Genomic DNA, 7021 nt, shown 5'->3' on the forward strand with positions numbered 1-7021 from the left:
CAGTTCCACCCACTGGGGGTGTATCCAAACTATGTTGAATGCTGGCCTTTTGAAGGTCTTTTATGTAAATATTAACTTGTGCATGTTTGGTTTCCATTCACGTATGATTTTTATCCTTAGGCTGTTTCCTTTGCCGCCTTCCCCTTTTGGGGAGGCAAGTACTCGAGCTTTCTTGGATTGAAGTGAAGTGAATGGAAGCTGGCCGGCCGGCTACTCTGGTAGTCGGTCGGTGGTGGGAGAGAAACCGGCTTTTGTTATATTAGTCCGTTAGTCCCTAGCCGTTTTTCGTGTGGGCGCCCTTTCCTGCCTTTAACTCTTGCCAGCCGAACAGCCGGTTCTTCGAACTGCGACTTTTGGCAAGAGAAGGCTTGGGTGCCGGCACACTACTTGTCTGACCGCGGGTAGGACTTCTAATATAACTCCAGTCGGCCAGTCCCCGGGCCAACTAGTCGAACCCGGTGCCGGACGGAACAAGTAAATGTAATGATAAGGTCATAAGCATGATACTCTTCATTCATAGATAAAGGATGGCAGTCCCCGAGCTCTCCTCGGGGGGCCTATTGTCTCGTACTTAGTACAAAAGTTAGCGGGATACATAGTGCATTTCAGCTGTAAAACCTTCGGAGGAGGTTGGCGTTCCATGGTCGTTCCGACTCCTTGCCGGAGTCATCTCTCTTTCGTGCCTTCGGCTTCTGCGCGTCGATCAGGTAGTAGGAGTCGATGCCTAAGGCTCTGCTGATGACAAAGGGGCCCTCCCAAGGGGCCGAGAGCTTGTGCTGGCCGGTTGTTCGCTGGATCAGCCGGAGCACAAGATCACCCTCTTGGAAGGATCTTGGCTTGACCTTCCGGCTGTGGTAGCGGCGCAGGCCCTGCTGATAGATGGCGGACCGGCTGAGGGCTAACAGCTGGCCTTCTTCCAGCAGGTCGACGTCGTCTTCTCGTGCTTCCTTGGCCTCCGCTTCCATGTACATGGTTACCCGAGGCGAGTCGAACTCGATGTCAGTCAGGATGACCGCCTCAGCACCATACACGAGGAAGAAAGGGGTGAAGCTGGTTGACTTGTTTGGTGTAGTGCGCAGACTCCAGAGGACAGCCGGCAGCTCATCGAGCCAACAGCCGGCTGAACGCTCCAGTGGTACGATCAGTCGGGGCTTGATGCCGGAAAGGATGAGGCCGTTGGCTCGCTCGACCTGGCCGTTTGACTGCGGGTGGGCGACGGATGCTAGATCCAACCGGATGCCTTGCGTCACGCAGAAACATGCCAAGGCGCCCTTGGCGAAATTCGTGCCATTGTCGGTGATGATGCTGTGTGGCACGCCGTACCGAGTTGTTATATCTGCGATAAATGTGACGGCAGTCGGCCCATTCAGCTTCTTGATCGGCTTTGCTTCAATCCATTTGGTGAATTTGTCCATGGCGACAAGCAGATGTGTCATGCCACCGCGCGCCGTCTTGAATGGGCCCACCATGTCCAGTCCCCAAACGGCGAAGGGCCAAGTGAGGGGAATGGTCTTGAGTGCTGAAGCCGGCATGTGTTGCTTGGAACTGAAGAGTTGGCACCCTTTGCAATGTTTAACTAACTCCTTGGCGTCATCCAAAGCAATCGGCCAAAAGAAACCATGGCGGAAGGCTTTAGCGATGAGTGATCTTGAGGCCGCATGGTAGCCGCATTCTCCTTGGTGGATGTCTCTGAGGATTGCAATGCCCTTCTCTTGCTCAACGCATCGCTGGAGGACTCCAGTGACACTGCGCTTGACGAGTTCTCTGTTGACGATTGTGTATGCTCCGGCTCGGCGTTGGACTTGTCTTGCCTCTACTTCGTCAGCCGGCCGATCTTGGTTTATTAGGAAGTTGAGGATGGGTTGAGCCCATGACGGAGCTGCGACTTCTTCTATTGCCAAAACGGCTACTACGACCAGGGCGGGCGGGCTGGGCGGTGAAATGCTGGAGTCGGCCGCCGCTTGTTGTGTTGGTGTAGTCTCCGGGCTGACTACCGCAGTCCCCGAGCCGGGTGAGGCAGTCCCCGGGTCGGGCGTAACTACGGAAGTCCCCGAGCCGCCTGCTGACGTCCCTGGGCCGACTATCGAAGTCCTCGGGTCACCTGCTTGGCTCTTCGAGCCGGACCTGGCCGCGTCGGGGTCAAGCGGCACGAAGATGGAATCGGACTCTGGAGACGGCTTGATAGACGGCTTGAGGAGGCGTTGTAGAGAGACGCCGGTTGGTATTGCTTGCCGGGTGGAGCCTATTCGAGCCAGAGCATCAGCTGGCTCGTTGTCGGCTCGCGGTACGTGGAGGAACTCGCATCCTTCAAAATACCCACTGATCTGCTGAACGAGGAAGCGGTAGCTTTCCATATTTGCGTCCTTGGCGTCCCAGTCGCCGGATGATTGCTAGACCACCAAGTCCGAGTCGCCATAACATAGGATCCGGCGAATGCCGAGCTCTTTGGCAAGCCGGAGCCCGTGTATGAGCGCCTCGTACTCGGCTACATTGTTGGAGGCGGAAAAGTGGATTTGCAGCGTGTATCTGAGCTTGTCGCCTTTGGGAGAGGTGAGGACGATGCCGGCTCCCAAGCCGGTGCGCATCTTGGACCCATCGAAGTGCATGCGCCAATGAGTGGAGTCGGGAGCTGGCGGCAGGTACTGGGTCTCGGCCCAGTCGATGAGGAAGTCGGCCAATGCTTGGGATTTGATGGCGGTGCGAGGCTGGTAGAAGATCGCGTAAGGAGCCAGCTCGATGGCCCATTTCGCCATCCGGTCGGATGCATCCCGGCTGCCTATGATCTCGGCTAGCGGGGCGGTGCATACGACCGTGATGGGATGCTCTTGGAAGTAGAGCTTCAGCTTCTTGGCGGCGAAGTACACGCCATAACACATCTTTTGGTAGTGCGGGTAGTTCTGCTTCGAGGCGGACAGTACCTCGCTCAAATAGTACACCGGCCTCTGGACCGGCTGGGCTCGGCCCTCTTCTGGGCGTTGGACTACGATGACGGTGCTGACCACTCGGCTGGTTGTGGCAATGTAGAGGAGCATGGGCTCTTTCTCAGTCGGTGCTGCCAGGACTGGCGGTGTGGCCAGCATCTTCTTCAGCTCGTGGAAAGCTTGGTCAGCTTGGTCATTCCACTCGAAGTGAGTGGTCTTCTTCATGAGGCGGTAGAGGGGGAGAGATTTCTCTCCGAGCCGGCTGATGAAGCGGTTTAGGGAGGCCAAGCACCCGGTGAACTTCTGGATGTCTCGAAGCTTGGTGGGAATCGCCATTCTCTCAATGGCCTTGATCTTCACCGGGTTGCATTCGATGCCGCGTTCGGAGACCAGGAAGCCTAGGAGCTGGCCGGCTGGCACTCCGAACACGCATTTCTCGGGGTTGATCTTGATTTGGAAACGGCGTAGGTTCTCAAATGTTTCTTTGAGGTCTTCCAGCAAGGTGTCGCGCTTCTCCGTCTTCACCACAATGTCGTCTACGTAGACGTGAGCATTTCTGCCAAGTTGCTTGAGGAGGCACTTCTGCATGCAACGCTGAAAAGTGGCACCGGCATTTCTCAAGCCGAATGTCATAGTCAGGTAGCATAAGACTCCGAATGGCGTGATGAAGGCGGTCTTCAGGCGGTCAGCCGGATCTAACTTTATCTGGTGGTATCCTGAGTAAGCATCCAAGAAACTCAACAGCTCGCATCCGGCCGTGGAGTCTATCACTTGGTCAATCCTTGGCAGGGCAAAGGGATCTTTGGGGCAGGCCTTGTTGAGGCTCGTGTAGTCTATACACATGCGCCACTTGTTGTTCTTCTTTAGCACGAGGACCGGGTTGGCGAGCCACTCTGGAAAGAAAACTTCCATAATGAAGCCGGCTGCCAGAAGCCGGGCTATCTCCTCTCCCATAATCCTGCGTTTCTCCTCCGACAGTCGGCAGAGGGGTTTTTTGACTGGTTTGGCGTCTTCTCGGACGTGTAATTTGTGCTCGGCGAATTCCTTCGGAACACCCGGCATGTCCTTGGGGGACCATGCAAAGATGTCCCGATTCTCACGGAGGAAGTCGGCGAGCTCGCCTTCCTATTTGCTGTTTAGGTTTGCCCCGATGACGGCAAACCTCTCTGGGTGCTCGGGGTCAAGAGGTATCTTCTTCGTCTCCTTGGCCGGCTGGAAAGATCTTTGGGCATCATACTCCTTGGGATCGGGGGACAGGGCCGACTGCTTGCTGGCCATGGCCACGACCCGGTCCAACATCTTCTTCTCTTCGGCAATCACAAGGGACTCGGCCAGCCGGCTGCTGGCTGCTGCGCACTCGGAGGACTTCTTGTAATCGCCGGCTACGGTGATGACGCCTTTGGTGCTTGGTATCTTCATCTTGAGGTATGCATAGTGGGGAACTGCCATGAACTTGGCCAAGGCAGGTCGGCCAAGCAATGCATGGTAAGGGCTCTCCAGGTCCACCACTTCAAACCAGATCGCTTCCCGGCGGAAATGCTCCTTGTCCCCAAAAAGTACATCAATCTTGTTCTTGCCAATGGGGGCGCAGGACAGGCTGGGTACGATGCCGTGGAACACAGTCCGAGTAGGCATGAGTTGCTTCGTCTTGACATTCAGCTTCTCCATGGTGTCACGGTACAGGATGTTGATGCTGCTCCCGCCGTCTATCAGCACGCGGGAGAATCGGGCAGCGCGTCTGTCCGTTGCAAGGGTGGCATCCAAAACCAACGCATAAGAGCCGGGAGACGGCATCACCTCTGGGTGGTCGGTCCGGCTCCAGCTGATAGGTTTTTCTGACCAGTGCATGTGCTCGGCGGGGTTGGCAGCAACCATGTTGACTTCTTGGTGCTCTCGGCGTTTGCTGCGCCGGTCTTCGGGCTGACTTGTAAAGATGATATAGGCGGCATGCTCGTCGGGGAACTCGTTGTGCACGGCTCCGACTGCGGGCCGAGCGGCCGTCGGCTGCGGAGCCGGAGGCGGCGGACCGGCAGGCAGAGGCGGTGCGAGCCCTTCGCCTTTAGAGATTCGGCTGAGCCAGTGGCACTTCCGGGTTGTGTGGTTGGACGGCTTCGCGCCGCTGTGGAACTTGCATGGGGCGTCGAGAGTTTGCTCGTAGGAAAAGGCCGGCTGCCAAGCCGGCCTGCCGCCCTTGGGTTTCTTGGGCGCGGGCCGCCCTTCGGGCGGCACGTCTTCGACTGTGGCCACCTGCCGGCTGACGGGTGGTGGCACGGGGCCCTTGCGCTTGTGGTCGTTCAAGTGTGGGCGTCGGCCGGAATCCCCAGCCGGCGTCTTGGGCGCCGGGTTGAGTACTTTCCCGGACGCGTCTACCCGAGCTCGGTCTTCATTGAGGAGTCGGCGGTGGCGTATTTGTCCGCTATGTCCAGAAGCTTGTCGAGGGTAGTCGGCTCGTCGCAGAGAAGCTTGTGCTTGAGGAGGGTGCCTTCTCGGCACCCGGCAGTGAAGTATTCTATGGCTTGCACCTCGTGCACCCCTTCGCAAGGGTTGCGGAGCTCGGCCCAACGCGTGAGGTAGTCGCGAGTGGACTCGGCGGGGCCTTGTACGCACAAGGAGAGCTGTCTGGGCTTGGGAGCCCGCTTGTAGGTGCTGGTGAAGTTGCGGACGAAAGCTTCTGTGAAATCTAGCTAGCTGTTGATGCTGTGTGGTTTGAGGCTGTTGAGCCAGGTCCGCGTCGTGCCCTGCAGCATGAGGGGCACGTACTTCACAGCAACGCGCCTGTTGCCGCTGGCTATGCTAACCGTCGTGGAGTAGTCGATCAACCAATCTTCCGGCTTCACGAAGCCGTTGTACTTGGGAGTGTCTCTTGGGAGCGAGAACCCTTTGGGGAAGGGCTCGTCGCGGATGCGGGGGCCGAAGCAAGGCGGACCGACATCGTCTTCTTCTTCCAGCGCCAGGGATCGCGCCAGGCGGTCGATCCGATGGCGGGCGTCGTTCTCGCCGACTCCTTCGCGGCGACCTAACCGGCCGCTAAGAGTCGGATGCGCAACAGGTGGCGGGGTGGGATATCTCTCTCCACGGGGCTGGGGCGGAGGCGGGTTGCCCCGCCACTCCACGGCCCGAGGGTGGCCTTCTGCGTCTCGCTCGATGGAGATCCGGGTTTGGCTTCGGCTGGCAGCCGGCACTTTCTCGCGCCGCGCGTGGTCTCTACCCGTAGTCGGTGTCCGGGACGTCGTGTCGTGATCTCGGCGCGGGGGAGGGCTTTCCGCGCGGGCGTCGGCTTCGTGCCGCTGCGCGGCTACATCGATCAGCTGCTGGATGCGTCGGGTCATGTGGGGGAGTTCTTCGGCCCCCAGTCCGTCTAGCTCATCTACGGCCACCTGGGTGGCGCGCAGGTTTTCGAGTGGAGTGGCGTAGACTAGGCAGTCGACTCCTAACGTGTCGGCAACGACAGCGCCGCGCTATCTGACAACGCCAGCCCGGCTAGGCCCGCCTGGGGGCGGCGTGCCAAAGGCGGCGCGGTCGGCCTCGCGTCGGTGGGCCTCAGCGAGGCGTCTCATGGAAACCAACTTCCGGCCCTCCGCGAGGAGGGCGAGGCGGCGAGCCTCCAGTGCTTCAGCGTCGGCGTCAGCCGGGAGGGGGATGGACAAGTCGTGGACTGCCGCGTGCGGGGCGTCGTGGGCGCTCTCATCAGCAGCGCCGTCGTGGCCGATGACCATCACCTCGGTGGTGACAGCGTCGCAGCCATCGGCTCGGGGAAGCGGGTCGTTGTAGATCGTGACGTTGGTGGGGAAGGTGTCGAATGAGGCCGTGTCGGAGTCGACAGGCATCGGATCGGTGGAGCCAACCGACTCCAAGTCCACAGCAGGCTCGTCGGAGACATGGAGCCGGCCGAGGAGGTTGACGAGGTGGTCGGTGCCCGCGTCGGACGCGAGCTCGTCGGAGATGAGGGTCTTGTCGAGGAGATCAGCGAGGCTGCTCGCTGCGCAGGCGTTGGTGACGCCTTGCAGCGCGTCGTGGCAAGCGCCATTGGGTGTGCCGGGCTGGCTACGCTCGCGGGGGAGGAAGAGGGTTCCCGTCCAAAATAGGTCTCCGGACGACGG

The sequence above is a fragment of the Triticum urartu genome, chromosome 7, assembly GCF_003073215.2.
Source record: "Triticum urartu cultivar G1812 chromosome 7, Tu2.1, whole genome shotgun sequence".
NCBI classification, from domain to species: Eukaryota; Viridiplantae; Streptophyta; class Magnoliopsida; order Poales; family Poaceae; genus Triticum; species Triticum urartu.